Source organism: Acinonyx jubatus, chromosome A2 (assembly GCF_027475565.1).
Source record: "Acinonyx jubatus isolate Ajub_Pintada_27869175 chromosome A2, VMU_Ajub_asm_v1.0, whole genome shotgun sequence".
Classification (NCBI taxonomy): domain Eukaryota; kingdom Metazoa; phylum Chordata; class Mammalia; order Carnivora; family Felidae; genus Acinonyx; species Acinonyx jubatus.
In genome coordinates this window covers 85,009,509-85,032,149 of record NC_069383.1, presented here as the reverse complement: position 1 = coordinate 85,032,149, position 22,641 = coordinate 85,009,509, and the positions used below count along the sequence as shown (strand labels likewise).

General features: G+C 35.6%; 1 protein-coding gene and 1 pseudogene across 14 annotated transcripts in view; both read right to left on the bottom strand.

Annotated features, from left to right (window-relative positions):
* MAGI2 (membrane associated guanylate kinase, WW and PDZ domain containing 2) overlaps nucleotides 1-22,641 on the bottom strand; it is a 1,320,050-nt gene that overhangs the window by 351,494 nt on the left and 945,915 nt on the right. The window lies entirely within an intron of this gene.
* LOC106972711 (protein Wnt-2b-B-like) overlaps nucleotides 2,721-22,641 on the bottom strand; it is a 50,416-nt pseudogene continuing 30,495 nt past the window's right edge.

The window sequence follows — 22,641 nt, the reverse complement described above, 5'->3', positions numbered from 1 at the left end:
ATAAGGACACTCAGAAACATTAGAAACTAAAAATTCTTCTGGCATTTATGTGACAAGAAAATATGGATGTACTTGGAAGTCTATTTCATTTTATTTGAATTGTAATGCCATCTGCCAAAACTCTCAAAAACTACTGCTCTGACAGCATCAGAAAGGAACTTTGTGTGAGAAATTGGCATCTGTTTTTTTACTTAATTTACAAAAGACACATTTTGTTTGCATTCATAAGAGCATTTTGCAAATTAACTACCCAATTAATATGTCATTCTGTGACACTGACAAAATAATCAGATTCTTAAATGAGTCTCATTTCTTTTGTTTTAACTCTACAAAGCATGAAAAGATTATATGGTGTAGCACAGAAATTTACTGTTTCAATTTATAATAATGCCATCTTTCCTCTATGAAGATGACATGACTAGCATCACCTGGGCATTGGCTTCAGGTAATTTCTAATAATGACAGTGAATTTGTGCCCAGTCATCCTTGCCTGGTTCCTACTGTGATATGAAGGTTGTACATTTGTGAAATGATGAATAGGATTTACCTAGAGTTAGAGACTGTAGAATAGAATGAAATTAAGTTTCAGAAGAACGGACTCCAAGATCATAAATTCTTTGAAAGTGTCTGGTGAGAGCTGAAACTGGCCAGATATCTGTCCACCTGTTTCACAGATACATGATGGAGTAGACTTTGTATTTAACATGCTAGATATGGCAGAGGGGTACACTAACAGATGAGATCCTTACCTCTGAATAATTTATAATCTACTTAGAGAGGTAAGAGCATCTAATGTAAAAATAGATCCATAAAGAGTATTTATGAATGAAGATGCAGGTATGACTTAGTAATATACATAGATACTATATGATTTCACACACAGTAAGTATGCCTTTAATTTTTCAATAGCTTCAAGACCTACTGATTTTCAAGTAGAATCACGAAGGAAGCAAAGAATGCAAGTAGGACACTACTTGGGGAAAAAAATAAGATGAGTTCAGGGGCACCTGGGTGGCCCAGTCATTTAAGCCTCTGATTCTTGGTTTCAGCTCAGGTCATAATCCCACGGTTCCGTGGGTTCAAGCCCTGCATCGGGCTCTGTCCTGGCAGTATGCTTGGGATTTTCTCTTCCCCTCTCTCTGCCCCTCCCCCACCCGTCTCTGTCTCTCTCAAAATAAATAAATAAACTTAAAAAAAATAAGATGAGTTCAGGTATGGGTTAGGGAGAAGTAGGTGAGAAAGATGGATAGTTTTGCAGAGAACACGGGAATGTATGTGAATTGTAAGATAATCACCTATTTAGAGAAGAGAATTTATGTTAGAAAACAATAAAGGGAAAGGCTGTATGTGTAATGTAGATCAATTGATGGAATATTTTAAAAGTAAACTCTACCCTCAATGTGGGGCTCAAACTCATGACTCTGAAATCAAGAATAGCATACTCTACCGACTGAGACAGCCACGTGCCCCCGATGTAATGTTTTTGAATAGCAGGTTGAAGACCCTTAAGTAATTGGTAACTATTGTAGTGTCAGAATAAAAAAAAAAACAATATCATAGATATATTTGGGGAAAACCTTAATCAGGTACTTGCATTCTTGATATTTATACCATTAGTATATAGCACATGTCCAGAACAGTGCTTAGAATAAAACAGATAAATGAACAAGGAGGTAATAAGTTGGTTACTCAAGGGGACAGCTGCATTTCTGTGGCTGTCCTGATTCAAACCCTCTTTCCTATATATTTCTTATATTTTACTGTATTATCCTCTACAGCATCAGTCTTAGTGGGAGGTGTCCAACTATAGAAGTTGAAAAGCCCAGATACTTGATTTCTCCAGGAACTTGAAAACTAGGGCATGGACCTATATCCAATCCAGACTTGGACAATCAGACACAACCACCTGAAATTTTGAATCTGGAGTCAGTGATGCAAAGAAGCAGTAACTGAAGAATTTATTGTAGTGGTGGAAGAGACTGCCACAGCTGTTTCTGGGGGCAGCCATGGCAGTCTGGCTAGAAACAGCAGTATCTTCCTTGGCCTGTCCCTGTGGGATGACCCTGGCTGAGATTCTGGCTAGGAAAACTCCCTTTTGTTTTTCCTTATTTTCCAAGTCTGTCTTTTTTCCCTACCTTCTTCATGATTCTCTATGCTTCCCAAAGCCTTTCAAAAACTTCATTTTCTGCATTAAAGAATCAGAATCAGTTTCCCTTGCTTGTACTTAAGAACTCTGATAAAGGTGTTCAAGGCAGGAGATGACTAGGATCCTATTTGGGGATAATCATGATGGGCAGAGTGAAGAAAGGACACCAGTGAGAGACACTGACAAGGAAGAATCTACAGATCTGGTAACTAGCAACACATTGCTATTCTGTTCTTGCTTCACTACACTGTTTGCTGGAATATGTGCATGACATTGCCTAAGGGGTAAAACAGAGTGAAACAAAATATTTGCAAGTATATACCCTAACGGATTCATAATAAAGTGTTTGCAGAACATGCAGATATAATGTCTGTTAAGTGTGATATTTCTTCAGAAGATAGAGCAAACTGGGGGAGTAGTGGTAAACAGAAATGAATTTTTAAAATAAAATGTCTTTCTATAGAATGAAAGAGTGAAGCTTTCATGACTCAGTATACTTTTCTGACTCTGTATATGCTTATGAGAACCATCTAATTGTTTTCATGGACTTTTTAGTCTTGTATCCAGTCTTTTTAGTCTTGTATCCAGTCTTGTTGCCTAAATCAATATGGCTGAAACTGAATCACAGTCTTTACCCCCAACAGGTCTTCCATTAACCTGTTCTGTCCTAGTTATCAGCATTGCAGCTGCCAGATGTCCAAACCAGAATGACAGCCACCATGAATTTCTTCCTCCTTCTTCTGATTATTTAAGAACTCCTTTACTCCACCCCTTAATCATCTCTCACATAATTCCTCTCCTTTCCATTCCTATGATTGTTGCTAAAATCTCATTTCTTATCCAGAATTTTGTAATTGTTTCCTAATTTTTCCCTTTGCCTCTACCTTGTCCCTTCCAATCCACCCTATTTCCTACCACCAGAGTAAATATTCAACAAATGCAGATTCACTCATTCATTTTCCCTTCTAGAAATCCCTTGGTCCTTTTCTCTGTGCTTGCAAGTGAGAATGGCACACTAGGTCTGTCACGATCTGTCACTATCACATCTTTGCAAGTGTATCTCCTTTCTCACATTAACATTTTGTGCTCAGACTTTTCTTCATGCTCAGACTCTACCACAGTCCCTTGATTCTTGGCTTTTGCATATGTTGTTTCCTCTGCTTCTTACTTCCCTTTCCCAGCTAAATTCTGTCTTCTATGACTTAGCTAAGTGTTACCCTTCTTAGAAGTGTCCCCTGACCATCATTCTTAGCAACATAGTCATGGCTATACTTCATAACCTTGGTTCAAATGTTATAGCTCTTATCATTTGTAATATAATAGTTGATTTTATCATCTTTCTCCACCATTAGATAGTGGGGACTATGGGGACCACATAGTTCATTGATTTTTGTATCCTTATATCTCAATGAGCTTTGGATTTCTAGTATCTAGGCTTTGCCCAAAGTAAGTCCTTTTGTTGTAGGAATGAAAAGAGCACATATTCCTTATGAAATCTGAAAGATTTCTATAACCACACTTCAGTTAATTTTATAATCAATAAACAGTTCTTTTTATAAAGTGAGAGAAGGTCTAAGGTATATTCATTAAATAGCACTTAGTCTACAATAAAGCTTGATCTGTAAGATACAATATACAATTGTTTCCAAAATGTTCAATAGTCAAAATGCTAGTTCTTTTGAAGGAGGAGAATAATTTATTAACAACATTCTTACCCCAAGGGGAAAGAAAGTTCAGAAAGCTGTCTTGCCTTTTCCTCCAACTTCAAAATAGATTTTCACAGACAGGGTCCTTTAGTAACTCTTGTTTAATGCAAATATCTCTTGTGTTGTGGGAAAAACAGGAAAGAAAATGGGAGGGGGAATACAGATAAAATAGAATAAGAGATTATGAGATAAATAGACTAAGAAAAATCCTTAAAATTTTAAAGTCCACTGAAAAGAGAAGGAAGAGGGAAGTCAAGTCAAACAGTCAAAAGTGCACAGAAAGCCCCAGCTCCATGCTTCCTGAGATTGAATCTTAACAGGAAACTGGTATTGCCTTCAGTTTTTGGTTTCTTTCCCAATGTTGTGCTCAAAGTATTCCATCATCTTCATCACCCAGCTCTTCAAGGTCAAAAACATCCACAAATAATCAGGCATTCGATTGTCAGTCTGTGGGGCAATTTGCACCCTCTGCACTTTTGCAGTTCAAGAGGAGAGGGGATAGAAATGACCCAACACAGAAACTATGATCTAGTGTTACAGAAACTATGATCTAGTGTTACAGGTATTTTCCTAGTTACTTAATATATTTTCAAGCTCAAATTAACTTGGAATACCACTCTAAAGAGAAAAAGATCTACACAGGTGCTATTATTTTTCAATTTTTTTACCATGAATGAAGTTTTCCTGCTAAAAAGAACTTGGAAGACATCATGAAATTGAAAAAAAAATGCTAAGAACATGATTCAAATGTAAATACATTCTCTTTTTTTTAACTGGAGGTTTTTTTTTTAGACTGAGGTATAATTGGCATTATATTATTTCAGATGTACAATATAATGATTCGATATTTGTATATAGCGTGAAATGATCAGCATAAGTCCAGTTAATATCCATCACTATATGTAGTGACATTTTTTTCTTGTGAAGAGAACTTTTAAGATCTATTTTCTCAACAATTTTCAAATATGCAAAACAATATTATTAACTGTGGTCACCGTGCTGTACATTATATCCTCATCACTTATTTATTTTATAACCGGAACTTTGTACCTTTTAACTCCTTCAGCCATTTTTCCCACCTCCCACTCTGCCTCTGGCAACCACCAATCTGTTCTCTGCATCTATGAGCTGGTTTTGCTTTGTTTTGTTTTAGATTACACATGGAAGTGGCATTATGCAGTATTTGTTCTTCTCTGGCAATTATATTCTTAAACATTTGTTCTGCATAAAATGGATATAGAAGCATAGTATGGGGCTAAAAATAGATATTATCCAAGATCCAGATAAAAAGTTCATGGAAAGTCCTGTTGATTCTAACAAGAATGCATAGAACATGGACAATAATAATTGTCTATGGAAAACATAACAAAACCTTTTTCTATGAGGGTATGTGTTTTTGGGTGCTGGAACCACCTCCTGATCATTGTTGAATTTCCAGGTCTAGTCCAATATCAGGACCATAGTAGGTACTCAAGAAACATGAATGAATAAAATAGACTACAGAACAATTTGGATAGATACACCAATAGTTTTAAAATGATTCCTTGAATTTAAAAATAATCAATATAAAATATAATCTCCACACAGCAAAGTGATTAAGAAAAGAACAAATCCAATAAAATCATACTCCATTATTAAAAAAAATATTCCAATGTGATTTAGCAAAAAATCCAAACTCCATGCCAGAGCCTATGAGGCCTTTCATTCCTGCCAAACTCTCTGATTTCATGTCTTAGTGCTTTCCTTTTTGTTCTCTGTACACCAGCCACATCGATGGTTTTGGTTTATTTTGTTGTTGCTGTTGTTATTTTCCCTCGTTTTTCTCTGGATGTATGAAGCCAAATTCTACTTTAGGACTTTTACCGTTGTCCTTTCCTTTACCCAGAATATCCTTCCTTAGATACTTTCATAATTAACTCTTCATCAGTCATGTCTCCTCAAATATCACATGCTTACAGAGGAACTAACTATACTATTTAAAATAGCTACCACCTTCCCTTCACTCTACCCAATATCCTGCTTTATTTTATTAGAATATTTTACCATATGAAGTTTTACTGTTTATTTTCTGGTTTACTTGATCTATACTCCACTTGAGCTCCACGGTATCTTGATATAAAGCAAATGGTCTCTTATTGAATAAGTGAACAAACGAATGAATGAATGTGAGAAACGTAAAATATTATGAAAGTATGTTGAAGTACAAAGGTTGATGTAATGTCAGATAGGATTATGGCTTATGGAATCCAGAAAACAACAGGGGGTTAAATCTTTGTTCTTGGCCCTAAGAGAGAGGGCTCTATTAATTATGTTTCTTGATTAGCTCAGTATCGAGCAAAGGGATACCCTAAATAAATGATACATATTTCACTTAGCTTCCTAGTTAGGAATTCAGCTTTTGGGTACAATTAATTTGATGTGACCCTGGAGCATGTTGAGCATGACATCTCAGAACATGATAACCCTTGGATATAAAATGATCCAGAGAGATGGAAATCATTATTTTAATAGCTGGCAACAGATTCCTTTTCCATGAGAATGTTTATATATAGGAAAATACCTGAATAATTTTGTTTGGTTATAAAAAGTAAGGCCCTGTGAGTTTTATCTTTTTAAAGAAAATCATGAAAAAAGAAGGGAAAGCTAAATCGTTCTGCATGAGGAATTAAGAGAAATTTAAGGAAGGGAAAGAAGAAGCGGAAGATAATCGAACCTATGAAAACATACTGATGTTGAAGTAGCCAAAGTAGTTGTAAAAAGTAAAAAAAAAAAAAAATTCCAAAGGAAAGGAAAAGTGAGCTTTGACCATGTGCTTTAGTGCAACTTACATCATTCTGAAGACCCCTGACTCTTCTACTTTCCTTCAGTTCAGTTTCTTACATCCCTGTCAATTCCTTCCCAGGAACCAAACAGGACAGCCGAGTCCTTCTGGATTACTCTCCTAGTCCTTAAATAGAAGCTGTAGCAGCCCAGAGTTGAGGTTTACCCTTCCTTTATGGAAGGTGTGCATGCAAAGATCTTATGCTTTTGAGTTAGGAGGTTTTTTTTTTAATTTATTTATTTATTTTGAGAGACAGTGAGTGAGTGTGGGGAAGGGCCAGAGAGAGAGGGAGAGAGAATCCCAAGCAGGCTTAGTGCTGTCAGTGCAGAGCCCGACGTTGGGCTAGATCCCATGAACCATGAGATCATGACCTGAACCCAAATGAAGAGTTGGATGGCGAACCTACTGAGCCACCCAAGCACCCCAAATTAGGAGGTTTGGAGCAGAGGGATGAGTGAGATGTTTATGTGTTCAAGTGTGGTCCAGCCACTCTGCCTTCATGGGGGCCTCACAAGTATGGATGTCCACAGGGTGCCTGCACTCCTTGTACTGCACCATATGGCACCAGTGGAATGTGCACTCACACCAAGTGTGGCGGGTGACTCGAGTTGTGTCATACTCTCGGCCACAGACATGATTTCACAACTGTCCATCCCCTTTAGATGTTTTGCTGCAGACATGGCCTGCAGTGCCTAGGGAACCTACAACCTTGCCCAAGACAAGGTAGTCTGGAGAGCTGTCAAAGTAGATATGGTCAGTATGGGTGCCATGGCAATAGCCTTGGTGGGCTGCTGTAGAGTTGATGCCATTCTGGGTCACTGTCACCCGCACAGCCCCATCATAGCACTACTGCAGGTAATCACCTGTGTGGCATCAGCAGGTGCGCAGAGTACAGGAGCCACTTACACCATGGCAATGACACTCAAGCTTCAGAAACCACTGCACAGCTGTGCAACCAAAAAAATTTAGTTTAAATTTCTTCACACACACACACACACACACACACACACACTTGCTCAAACCATCAGTAAATTCTGTTCACCTGGTAATGTTTTATGTGACACATTTCTAAGAAGATCAAGCAAGCAGCATTTAGCTCCACATTTGGGTTGGTCTGGAGAGAACAGCCATAGAAGGTGAAATGTGAGAACAAGAGGATGGTGGGCAGGAACTCAGAGCTAAAACATGATCTTAAGAATATAATTCTCCAGAAACTCACAGAAACCTTGGTTAGGACTCAGACACTGGAATAAGACTAACATTTTTTTTTGAACATTTACTAACTTCCAAGGTTATAAAAAATAAGACAGGGATTCCAGTCTTATCTATCAGATGACTTCACTTCCACTTAAAGACTGACAATGGTGTCCCTTCTATCTCCACAGCAGGAAGGGGCTCTATCCAGTTTCAGGTAAGTTTCGAAACAAATTTCCAACATATTAAATTGTAATGTCTTCTTTAATTCTAATTTAAAGAGGATTGGGGTTATTATATTCATCTTTAGTAACAATGTTGGAGAGCATAATAAAATTAAACACTGTCTACAGAATTTAGGCTTTAACTACATATCAGAAAGGGGGAGAAGAAAGAAAGATATAAATCCTCCATGAAGCAGAAGTGTGTGTGTGTGTGTGTGTGTGAGTATGATGTTTGAGAAAGAGCCAAGAATAGAAATTGGCTATCTACATGCTGTAATCAGATACACTATTCTTCAAAGGAACGTCACATCAAATCAAGCAATCATGATCAAAAATAAATCAGAGACTGAAACAACAGTGTTGACTCAGTTGACCAACTTACTAAGAGAACACTGAAATGACTTGATGGTGTTACTGCTGATTTCATGTCTGGGTCTGGAGGCTGCTTATTAAAGTTGCACACCTGAACCTGATTTTACTCTTGATATTAACTGTGCCTCACAACATCGCTCTTCCAGAAAATCCCTTCCTAACTATTAGTTTTCTTTCTCCTGTTTGATTATCTGTACCTTTTGTAATATCATGGTGACCAAAATGGCCTTAACATTCTCCTCAGCTTGATTTAACTTTAGACAGTTTTCTTCCTGACTATGGGCCTCTGGCTTCCCATTTCTTAGAGTATTTGCTTTAGAAAGTTGCAGCTGTAAATTCTTTCTCTGCCTCTGAGATGTAAATCTTCCATGACCCAGAAATGTCTTTTTCTAGAACTTGGGAGGCATCCCTTCCAAATGTAATCACCAAAAAGATACCACCTCTATTTCCCAGTCTCTGTAGGAGGATAGGACCCTAATTAGATAACTGCCAATTAGCAGGCATAAGTGAATGGCTTAATCATTTTGACCAAACTTCCCCTTCCCTCAGCCCCACAGTCCTCCAAAGATTTTCCATGAGCCTACCCCAGCATTTAAAAATCTTTTTTTTTTCAAGTAAGTTGAGTTCCATCTCCTCCCCTATTGTAATAGTCTTGAATAAAGTTTTCCTTGCCTATTTAACTGTTAACTCTGTCCAGTGCAAATATTTTTTTTGACATTGGACTGGTCCATTTTCTCATCTTCGTAAATTGTTTACCCTCTTGATATCAGGCAATACTTTTCAGTTACTATTAAATCAGTAAAATATTTTTCTTTTAAATATGAGATTTAGAATCAATGTAACTGAAATGGATATTCATGACAGAGGCAGTGAAGGAGACAGACCCTGAAGAGCAAAAATAATCACAGTCTAAGATATGAAAATTTAGATAATTGAATAACACCAAGGAATAATTCAATGAAAAAGTACTCTCCCACTCTTCCCCCTGAAAACACAACACACACACAGACACACACATACACACAGGCACACAAAGAAATATTAAGACATTTTAACCTAATATCACACACACAAAATGCTCAAGGTTGATTTCTCTGCCAAGTGCAGAAATCTTACTGATATCTGATGTGAAATCCATGAGACTATCTTTAAACATAACAGCAGGATTTCAACTAGAATGCTAAGTGTTGATATTCTAGGAGGAAGTATAACTCACATCAATGTAGCTACTAGTTTATGGTGGGGGGAAAGCCAGTCTTTACAATGGACAAAACCCAAATACATGTAGAAAGTTTGATTATTGTTCATCAGATAAGTAGTTGTTTAAGAACCAGAATTCTTAAGGATAAACAAACAACCCTCCCGCAAACAATACACAAAAAAGACATCTAAGGAACACATTGGGTTTGCTAGCTTTTCTCCTGTAAGTACAGAAGAATGTAACATTCACATTTTGTTCATAAAGAAATGCCTGGCTGCATTTGGTTTGCTCAGTTTTCTGACTTACCATTGTTCTGATGACAAAACCTAACTGTAAAATATAATGTATTGACCAATATCATCTAGTTTATTTGGAAACAGCAGATTGTCTAAGATTCTCCAGAGAAAATCTTCTGCTCCTTTTTCTTCTGTTAATAAGGGTAATTAGAAACATAATGGTCCCTTGTGACTGGCGGCTTCCTAGTTAGAACTTCTCAGCAGCAGCTGAAAGCTTCTCTACCTGGGTTTCTCTTCCAGCAAAGATAAATACTTCATTATCTACTTACTTCAGTCAGTTTAACTAAATTCAGCTCGAATGATCTCTCATAAAATTGATTATAAAATGTTGTCAAGTCTTTATTGAACTAAAATTAGTTATTTAGCGTGCAGTTCTGATGTTTTAATCAGTTGTTATTAGGGCAGTGAAGAGGAGTGGAGTAAAATGAAAAAAAAAAAAGACAAACCCAAATGTATAATCAGATCTTGTGTTTTTACTCACACAATTTCTTAATAAAAGAAAGAACATTCTAGAGACAATTAGGTTGCTGGAGTGGTTTAATTAAATCATTCAGACTGTGCTAACATTCTGTTGGCAATATTTGATGACGAGTAGCCTTAGTTTGAGGTAAATTTAGTCTTTTAATGAGATATGGACTGATCATGCTATTTTTAGGTTGGAATGGCACATGACATCATCATCCACACACGATTGGGAGAAATATTTCATGGTAATAGAACTAAAATTATTGGGAATTCATGTTTAAATAGTCTTCAGGTTATTTCTGTGGTTTAGAGAAACAAGATTTAAACTGATGGATGTTATTTCCCCTATACTCCCAAATAATATGTTCATCATTCTGCTTGATGTCCTATTGCTTAACATGACTTGAGCCATTCCTTTCTGGGGGCATTTTCTTTTTTATTGTCATAGACAAATGTAAACCAGAGCATTGTGACTAAGAAAAGCAGACTTCTTTTTTCTGTATATTTATCTTATAACTATAAATTCTTACATAGCAATTCCTAAGTCAGCCTTCATCCAGAGTGATTTTTCATTTTTATTCACTTAAAAAACAACATCCTGTCTAATTCTCAGGAGCCTTTGTATTGTGAAGCCTTAGTGTGCTTTTAGTCCCCTCAAGGAATAGTAACAAAATACTTTGAAAACTACAAGCAACAACAACAAGGACAACAACAATGAAATCACTACATTTTAGGATAGATCTGTAGTATGGGGGAAAATAAAAAAGAAAGAATAGATTGATTCCCAAGCACTTGGGAATCCTCAGTATACATCTGCAACTTTGGCATACTCAGAGGTACTGAAGATTGCAGTCTTTCAACGCCTTGCAAACTTAAAGTGAAATGTCTCAGTGTTTTACTTTGCATTTCTTTGATAACAGCTCAGTTAAATATTTTTCATGTTTATTATATTTAAATTCTTTTTTTATTGTTGTTGAATTAACTGCTGTGTCTTTTGCCCATATATTTTAGTGTTGTCTTTTTAGATAGTCTTTCCTCTTATATTATTTTAAAGATTTTATTTTTAAGTAATCTCTACATCCAACGTGGGGCTCCAACTCACAACCCTGAGACCAAGAGTCCTGTGTTCTACCGACTGAGCCAGCAGGCACCCCTAGATAGTCTTTTTTTATGTAACTTCTTCTATGCTTTCTGTTTTAATCTCTTATTTTTATCCTTGTAGATGTCTTGCTTCACTTTTAACTTGAGGAAGATATTGTCCACATACTTACACTTCCTCCTACTTCTTTCAAGGGGTAAAATTTATTATAAAATAAATCAATGACAAAAACAGATAGTTTATTTTAGATTTTATAGAATTTAAGATGCAAAAATATTTCCTCATCTATAAAAATGGGAGCAATAATACCTATAGCACAGGACTGGGGTAAGTATAACACATAGTAGGGGGGTAAAAGGGGATAAGTAGTTATAACAGATTTTCTCCATCCCTCCTTTCTAGATAGAAGGTGTAAAAAACTAATGTTTTCTGCTTCTTCCCTTATCTTGAGTCCTGTTCATCTCTTGTACTGCAAATATTCCTTTCTTCTCTACCTTTATTCTGACTCCAATCCCCCCATATTTGATAGAAATATTGCCTCTGCTCCCATGACATGTTTTATAACGAAGATTCTATTATATTAATTTTATTACCTACCTGTCTCTACCACTAGTGCACATTCCTTTGAGAAGTCTAGCACAGTGCTTTACATGTAGTTGTGTGGTATGGTGTGTGTGTGTGTGTGTGTGTGTGTGTAAGACTAGTTTTTTCCTTTATGTGTTCAGAATCTTCAACTAATATCATGCTATACAATGTTTTATTCCCTATCGTGTTACAAAGTTTGTAATTATAGTATATATTTCATGTTGCAAAGCTCACATTTCAGTAGTGGTGGGTGTTATCTTAGACTTTTAATGTGTATAGCTAAGGCCAGATAAATAAATAAAAAATAGATTACAATTGTAAGCCAATCAATTAATCTCAGCCTTGGTCAATTTAAATAACCAATTATTTAGTAATTATAAATATATATTAGTAACTGCATGAATTATTAATGTTTAAGCAGATAAATAATTTTACTGTTCAAATACTTATATAAATACGGGTGCCTGGGTAGCTCAGTTGGTTAAGCATCTGAATTTGGCTCAGGTTATAATCTCATGGTTCTTGAGTTTGAGTCCTGCCTGCATTGGGCTCTGTGCTGACAGCATAGAGCCTGGAGCCTGCTTCAGATTCTATGTCTCCTTCTCTCTCTGCCCCTCCCCCACTCTCTCTCTCTCTTTTCCTCTCTCTCTCTTTCTCTCTCAAAGTAAATGAACATTAAAAAAATTTCAAATACTTATATATCTATATATACTTATATAAATGTGATATGTGCATACAAATATATTGTGATTTATATATAAATAGATAATAGATGGGAAAATATCATTAAAAGGAAGTTTTAAAAATACCATAGTAGAGTTTAATATATTATATAATTATGTAAGTAATGTATTACTTAATCAAATTTGATGTGACTTTATTATTGTTTAATTTGATTCTTTTGTTATGATATATTTTTCAAAGATCAACTCAACATGTAAACGATTTCTTTCCTCACTAGGTAACTGCAAAGAATTGGGAAGTTTTTGACCACTGAGATCATGTTGTCCAGAAACAGGATTTTTTCCCTAAAATTTAAAATAATTTCTGCAACTTTCTTCAGTTTGCAGAAGTGGAATATAGATGTAAAGGTAGCAGGATAGGCCATCCAAAATACACCACTTGGTCTGAAGGATTATTGTGAGCTGATGACAATTAAGAAGAAGCAGATACAAGAAAAGCTCTCTGCTCTGTGTCCACCCATTTTCCTGAGGCAAGACATATATTTGTATATGGACTCTCCCCTCTTTACCAGGTACCACACAAGTTAATAACTTCAGACAACTCCGGGCCTTTTATCAGCCCAGAAACCAGAGGATTCTATACAAGAAACCTTGCTAACACTAGCCCTTATCTACCATTCGTTTCCCCATATATTTGCCTTCCCATAGTTTGCTTAAAATCCTAGAAACTCTAAGTCTTTTCCTTGGTCTTGTCACTTCTCTGCAAAATTATTGTTCTTTGCTAAAATGGTATATAAATTCAAGTTCTAACCACTCCCTTGAATTCCTCACCAGTGAGTACTCCACATAAATGCAGGATGCACCTATTAATAAACATCTGTTAGCTTCTCTTTTGTTAATCTTTTGCCAGTCTAATTTGCAAGGCCCCAGTCAATAAACCTAGATGGGTAGAGGAAAAAGCATTTTTTTCTTTCAGAGATTCACTTTATAACTTATATAGGCTCAGTTTCACTTTAAGTTAAAAAGTATTACTTATTAATTATACTACTTTCAGTGCCAAAAGTTACAGTAGATAGTTTCTGAGGCAAAATCCAAAATAATTCTATTCGGAAAGAAAATTGTTTTCGGTTCTGATAGTTATTTCAATAGGGACAACATCAGTCAATTAAGTATAATCTTTTTTTAAATGTTTATTTTTGAAATGGGGGGGAGAGAGAGAGAGAGAGAGAGAGAGAGAGAGAGAGAGAGAGAGAGAGAGAATGAGCAGGGGAGGGGCAGAGAGAGACAGAGACACAGAATCTGAAGCAGGCTCCAGGCCCTGAGTTGTCAGCACAGAGCTTGACATGGGGCTCGAACCCGTGGACCGTGAGATCATGGCCTGAGCTGAAGTCAGATGCTTAACCAACTGAGCCACCCAGGCGCCCCTCACTTAAATACAATCTTAAAATATATGAAACTGAATACATAGTTCATAAGCCTAAGATGTGGATGGTAGTGTACTATATCTTGATCAGTTTCTCTATGAAATAAAGTAAGCTCTTTTTGTTTTATACTGACCTCCTATTCAGAACTTACCCAAGACTATTTCAAAATACACAAAGTAATTCTCATTTAAAACTACAGGAATTTAGCTGCTTTTTCAAATTGTATACTAAATGTGTCAAACACAGTTATGCAATATTAAGGAAGCATAACAATGGTAGAAAATATTTCAACATTACCTGTTAGAGTTTATCTTAAACACAATACTATTTTAGCTTTTTTAAAACAAAATATTCTTGTTTAAAAACAATCATCTTAATATGCTTTTGAAATAATTAAGCATAACACTTCATAAACCCATATTTTTACACATTAAAAAATTCTTAACAATTGTTAATTAGCCTTGCAAATGGACTTTTTTCATTTGCATATTTGACTTCCAAAAGTTTACTTAAAAACAATATGTAGACAATTGTCTATAAAAGATAATAAGACTTATTTTTTAAAAAATGTTTACTTATTTATTTTGAGAGAGAGAGAGAGAGCATGTAAGCATGAATGGAGGAGGGGCAGAGAGGGAAAGGGAGAGAGAGAATCCCAAGCAGGCTCCACACTGTCAGCTCAGAGCCTGATATGGGGCTCAATACCATGAACCATGAGATCATGACCTGAGCTGAAATCAAGAGTCAGAAGCATAACTGACTGACCACCCAGGTGCTCCAATAAGCCTTATTTTAAGATAATATGTACACAATGTGCCTGGAAAATACTTGCAATTTTTTGTTAAGTAAAATACTGTAATATACAGAGATATTGGGAATTGGTGAATAATTTCATGACACTGAAATTTAGAATCACCTTTAGTCAGAGGGTCATAGATAAAAAGTATTTGTCTAATTATTAGCTTGCTATATGTAAAACTTTGAAAAATTATGTAAGTTTAAATAATTTTGGTTGATAGTTGGTTATATGAACCTGGAAATAGAGTAATTGTATATTAATTAACAAGAAAAAAAATGAGAGTTTTCATAAATACATTTTAATTCTCATTTATGAACAGAAGAGTTCATGACCCAGCCTCTGGATTTCTCTTACCTCCAGCTCTATTCTAACATAGATGGAAGGAACTTCCTCCAAAGAGAAAACAGGATTTAAATTTAACTTTCGTAACTAGCAGCTAGATATTTTCAATCTTGATTCATGGACAGTTGATATGTAAGTTTGATTTCAAATGTTTATAAACTGTAAATACAAACACAGAACTCACATTTTTCTTTTAAAACATGGGCATATATTAATTCCATATTTTTCTTTCTAGACTAGTAAAATATAATAAAGCAAAACACTTTTTGTTGGAAAAAATATGATTCTAAACTGTCACTGCTGGCTAATACATAGTGATTTATGAGTTTCCCATGAAGAGGAAAGATAGAATGTCATTTTCCTCAGGAAACTTGATATTAACCATTCTCATAGATTTTATGTGTTTGTATTATAACAATTAACATTTCTTTCATTTCCTACATTATATAAACAAAACTTTATACTAAGCTATTATGATATATTCATGCTTTCTTTCTCTCAGAAGAACCATTTTCTCTCATGACACACACTTTGTACTGTTATGAATTTATTGTAGCTATGGTAAGGAGAAAACTACGAGCTCTAACATAAACTTTAAGAGTAAAAGGGTATTCAATGCCCATTTACACATAATACTACATAGCTTCCTACATTCATGACTATGTCATAATATTCATTACCACTAGGTAAAATTATACCTGCTACAGGAGTTTTCTAAGTGTTTCCTTATTACGTTGTAACATTATCAGCATAGAGCACAGAAAAAAAGTCCATTAAATCCTCTTCAGAAGATGCAATGATGACTTCTTAAATATTCAGATCTAGCAATATTTTATACATTGCTTTTACAAATATACTTTAAGAAGCAGCCATTAAGGCAAAACAATGGTGAGAATTTATTTAGAAATGAATATTGTACATGCTCGTTGCAGGTAGGAATTCTGTGCTCTTGAGAAAAAAAGGATCTGGAGAAGACATGTAGCTTTTCACCTCCTTAAGGCCAAACTAGCATCACATGATACTCCACACACTGAGTTCAGTTAAGTAAAGGCATCTGTCAAAGGACAGTGTGCTAGAGTGAATATAGGGGTTTGGTGGACATTTTTACTTTTATTTATCTGATTTGCCATAGGTACACAGACTTTGAAAAAGATCGAATGGATAGTAAGTCAGCTTTTGTTGAAAGGCATTTATACCTCTTTAAATCTAAGCTATTTAGAAAATGAGTAGAGTCTTTAAGGGTTTTCTTTTTTTAACTTTTTTAAAAAGTTTATTTATTTTTTAGAGAGATGGAGATAGCATGAGTGGGGGAGGAGCAGAGAGAGAGGGAGAAAGAATCCCAAGCAGGCTCCACACCACCACCACAGAGCCTGATGTGGGGTTTGAACTCATGAAACTGTGAGATCATAACCTGATCTGAAACCAAGAGTCGGACGCCGAACCAACTGAGGCATCCCAAAAGAGTCTTTAAGAGTTTTCTTATATGAACTTTACAATGCTAGAAAATTCCTCTCATGTCTTTGGGTCACAATATGAGGCTGACAGGCTCTATGGGATGAAGTAGATTTTCCATAAGCTTTCCATAGTAGTTGAGTAGACAGTCAAGTCACTAACAACAAGTAGGTTTGGGTTGGCAAGAAAATTGAGCTATTGCATCTAACCATCCTTTGAGAAAAGATTTGCATACTGACAAAAAATATGGGACAAGTCCACTCCAACTGACTGGACCAGATAGGAAATAAAATGAAGTGCAGCTGTGTGTTTTATTGAGGTGCATTTGTGTTCTTATGTCTAATGACAGCAGTTTGGGAGCTGGTTTTGCTCCAGTATGTCACACATCACTAGTGTGATCAGAGAGGCCCCTGCTGGGAACCTTGCACTTTTGCCAGAAATAAGCTAGGACGCATATTCTTTATGGAAGCAGGGAACCTGATATGACCTGGATAGTCTGACTTTTGTGTTTTAAGTGCTTCGTGCAGACCATTGCAAACATCTCCAGGTGACTCTTTCCTCTGTCCTTACAATCTAATTCCATACAAATTTAATCTCCTTTACAGTAATTATACTATATTGTAAGTATCTACTCTGCTTTTTTCTCCTTCACTATATTGGGAGTTGGGGACTGGAATTGAGGGCAAGATCCACAGCTTCTAATTTATCTTTGATACCTAGTGCCTGAGGAAAGGAGAGAGGGAGGAAGGGTGGAAATGATGCTGGGTTTACTAATTAAAATCCTATTATATGCTTACTACCTACAGTGCACTGCCTCTCAAGAAGCTTAATCGTGGTCAATTAGAAAGTATAGACTTGTGTCATCCAATTTGGTAGCCATTAGCCACATGTGGCTATTGAGTACCTGAAATGTAGCTAGTTCAAATTGAGATGTGCTATAAGTAAAATATAATCATGGAATTTTGAGGATACATATATATATATATATATATATATATATAAATTATTAAAAAAATCTTTATGTTGATTACATGTTGATATAATATTTTAGATGTATTAAGTTAAATCAAATATATTAAAATTGATTTCATGTTTCTTCCTACTTATTTATTTAATTTTTAAAAAGTTTATTTATTTATTTTGAGAGAGAGAGAGAGTGCGAGTAGGGTAGGGAGAAAGAGAGAGGAGGGAGAAAATCCCAAGCAGGGCACAGAGCCCAATGCAGGGCTCAAACTTGCGAACCATGAGATCATGACCTGAGCCAAAATCAAGAGTTGGATGCTTAACTGACTGAGCCACCTAGGCACCCCTCTACTTTCTCTAATGTGGCTACTAAAAAGTTTAAAATTATATATGTAGCTCATGTTGTATTTCTATGGGAAAATACTAGTATAGACCATCTATGGATTTACCTTATAGTTAGAAACTAGGAGGGTAAAGGATGAAGGTAAAATATCAACAATAATATTATTGAGTATCTACTAAGACAGGAACTGCTAGGCACACTATATATACATTATCTTATTTAATTCTCATAATTTTTTACCTTTCTTATATTTTTATTTTTTTTGAGAGAGAAAATATGTGTGTGCACACACGCGCACAAGTGGGGAGGGGCAGAGGGAAAGGGAAAGAGAGAATCTTAAGCAGCCTCCATACTCAGAGTGGAGCCTGGTGCATGGCTCTGTCTCACAATAGATCAATTGTGAGATCAAGATCTGAGCTGAAATTAAGAGATAGAGCTTAACCGACTGAGCCACCCAGGTGCCCCTTATGTGTTTTATAGTACCTCTCAACGATAATACTTATCATAATGTATTGTGTACAGTTTGTCTACATCTGTCCATATCCTCAACTAGACTACAGGCACCATGAGAACTGAGATCCTGTTGTTTGTTTTTCTTTTTCTTCTTCTTGATGTTATAACCTTAGCATTCAGCATTATTTCTAGTACATAGAATACTCAAAAAATTTCCTTTGAACCAGTAAACAGATACCTGAAAGAATGTGGGAAAAGTTAATCTTCTTTTATAAATGAGGAAGCTAAGGCCCGTAGAAGTTAAGAAACTTGACTTCACTCACACAGCAGTAATTTAAATCCAAGACCACTGGATTCCAAAGCCTGTACTTTCCCACTGTATTTCAGGAGCATCAGAAAAAGATCAATTAACTCAAAGTAAATTAACTTTGAAGAACTAAGAGGGAGGTCAGTGAAGAAGATAAAACCATCAAGCCTAATCCATTTACTTTTTGGATAAAGACCTTTATTAAACATGAGTGGTTCTGAAACTTTCAGTGCATATGACTTTCTTTTTTCTTTTTTCTTAGGATCAAACACTTTCTTAATGTCATGTTATATGTTTTATTTTTAATATCTGTTAAGTGAGAAAATATATGCCAGAAAGCTATAATAAAAAGAGTAGCATGTATATGAATAAGACATGCAGACTTAGCTACTTATTTCTTAAAAAATTCTTTTGCATGTGCTCCATCATCCTGCTCTGACCCCAGTGTATGGACCATTACTATTGAAAGAACTAAATTTTCTTGTACGTTTTACAAATTTATTATCTCTGTTGCACTGGGATCCTGGAAGGAGAATTACCAGTTAATGGAACATGTATTAAATGCAGAGGGGAAGCTGATGAACTGAGTCCAAGATCCACAAGACAGCAAAAAGAACCGCAAGAGAACTCAGTGGTGCTTCCATTTTGTGTTCACACAGCCTGCTGCTTCCACAATTTAAAAACACAAAATTATTAAAATGTGTGATGTACATATAAGTGCAATAGGAATTGAAATATAAGAAAGAGTATTTGCAGAAGTCTTTATAGAATAAGTGAAATTAAAACTGGACCTTGCTATATTAAAACCAATAGTAAAATTGATACAAAAACAAAATTTAAAATCTGCAATGCAAAGCCACCAGAATAAATGTCTTGGTTCTCCGTGGCAGTGTTTACATTTGTCAACATATCTTTCCCCTCTTGATTAAATGATGGTGGAAGGCAAGGACTAAGTTTCATCATCAGTGTTCCCATAATAGCATTTGTTGTTGTCCTTTTTTTAATTCCCCAGAGTGTGGATTCTAAGTATGTTTGCCTTAAAAAAATTTAGTCTTATGTATACACTTCCATTTGATTCCTGTCTCTTGTTGGCACATAGATGATGCTCAATAGTCACTTGTTGAATAATTACATAAATAAATCCAGAATAAGTAAAAAAGGCATGGATAGAATGGAAGGATGAATTGCCCTTCTGTGAAGCAGACAGGATGCAAAGTCAGGGAAAGAAGAATAGGATTGGAAGGTATCAATGCATGAGGAAAAGTGAATAAACTGAGTAAAAGTGGATAAAGAAAATGGCAGATTCTGTGGTAGAGAAGATGACATAGGCTAATGATTAGGAAGTATTTGATCAAATACTCAGTATTATTTGATAATAATACTCACTATGCAAGGAGAATATAACACATTTGAGTTTTGGTATTTACTGGGGAAGGAAATTACAGATATAAATATAAATAACATTATTGTTAGCATAATTAAAAATGTTAACGATGATGGTCAACAACATGCAGTAAACAGATGCATGATATTGAACAAATAATGCAGAAAAAATGATCTCTCAATAGTATACATTTTTGTTATTAAACAGCATGTTACACAGAAAGCATTTCAGCAGAGATTTTGGCCATTTACTCATTGTGAGAATGGATATGGGGCAGGGCATGAAGAAATAAGCCCTATGTAACAGTACCTTTCCAAAGCTAATCAAAGGAAGGTTGAGTGATACTCTCCAGAACTTAACTGGAATAGCATATAGCATTGCACATTGCATTATTAATTAAAATGACACTGTATATCATATAAATTGAATTCACTTTAAAAAGACAACCTGGTAAACCTTGGTTCTTGAGCTTTTTTTAATTTTATCTTTGAATTTCCCAGTGTTAAAAAACATGGAATGATCACATGTAAGGATCATCTTTTCATGGTACTTGGAATGGTTTTGTGTGCCAACACTAAGACAGTATATATGTTAAAGCTAAAGTTTGAGAGTAGGATAGTAACTACCAATGGCTGATGGACCAACTGTGATTTACTGTAAATCATATAGCTCAAAGGAAAAAAAAATAAATGTAAGCATTTTTATAAGTATATATTTTCTGATTAAAGTGCCAACTAATCACTTGGAGGGTGTTTTCTTGTGTTGGGTTTATATGGACCAACAAATAGCCTTAGTCTCAATTAGTAATTTCCTGTGGGGCTTTACTGACATATAAATTAGAACATGGATAAATTTAAATATACTATGGCCATTTAATCGTCCTATAATAGAAATAGATCTTAAGATATGTATGAGGCTTTTATATATAATTATACACATCCAGCAAACCCTGATTCATGGCTTTATGTAAATGAGTGAGGGAAAGGAGCTAATATCCCAGGTAAGACTAGGCACTCTCATGATACACACTGTTATCATTATACTGGGCTGCAAATTATATCATATTTTAAAATTATAATCTAAGTCTTGGTCTTAAGATTGGGATTTTAAAATTATTTTCTATTTTGTAATAAAATCTTAAATTAACTGGGGATAAGTCATCGTCAAGTGTGACTTTAAGGCACTGTGAGAGAACAATACATTTATCACAAGTCTACAAAATTATTGGAACTAAACTAAGTGGTATCTAAGAAGGCCTCTCTTTTATGCATTGATGAAATAAACTTTGTATATTCAGAGAAGGTCCCATTTCAGCATTCCTTGAATAATCTGTCCTTCGAGAAGGGTTATGGGTTAGTTTTCCCCAGGTGCTAGAGTAAGGGCAAAGAAGACCCAACAGCTCCTCCCTGAAGAGCTTCAACAGCCTATGGTCAAGGTGTATGGGCATTAGGGAGACTGTCCAGCAACTGTCTTTAATAAAGTTGACAGGAATGGTCAGGGTGCTTGGGGATCACAGGAGGGAGGGATTCATTTCATGTGGAACACTCTGGGGGCTTCACAGGAGGAAGTAATAGGTGACACTGGAGCTACAGTATCCAGAATGAGTTGGAGTTTGGTTATCACGGAGGAGGGATGGGAATGGGAAGGAAGGGAATTTAAAATAAAGAAAACAGCATGACAAGCATTAGTGGGGTGTGAAATGTTATTCTGGGGAAGGGCACAGCACTTAATGTGACTGAAGTAGGCTCCCAGAGGAGTAAACAGAAGATGAAACCACAACAGTGGATTGGGGTGGATGGGAGGTGTTTTGTATGTGGTTGAGAGCTTAGACTTAATCTTACAGGCACCTGGGAACTATCAAAGGTATGCTATCCAAAAAAGCAATTCCCAAATATTTGAGAACAGTCTATTTGAGACTGAAAACATTGTTTTCAGGCTTTTATGCCTAAATTGTTTTTGAAGACCTCCTATTTACAGAAATACAACTAATGTGAACTTCAGTTCCATGTTTCTCTTGATTATCACAAATTTCCAATTTCTAAAGCCTAAAATATGAGCATACAAATGTATTTTTTTAAGTTGTTAACCACCATCTCCACTTTCCATTTTCCCTTAGAGTCCAAAAACCTCCTCAATCAATGAGAACATTTTAATATCTCAATAATGTTATTCTGCACATGGAGGGGGGCAGGGTTTAAAGAAAAAATCATGTGATCTAAGCCAGGACACATCTTGTCTGGGGCGAGATTGCCACCAGGTAGCTGTATTATTTTGAAAAAAATCAGTTTTCATCTTTGGGCCTCAATTGTCTTATTCGTGAAATGAGAAGAGACTAGATTGTTTTTTAAGGGTCCTCTCCAAGTTTAGCACTTAAACATTTTA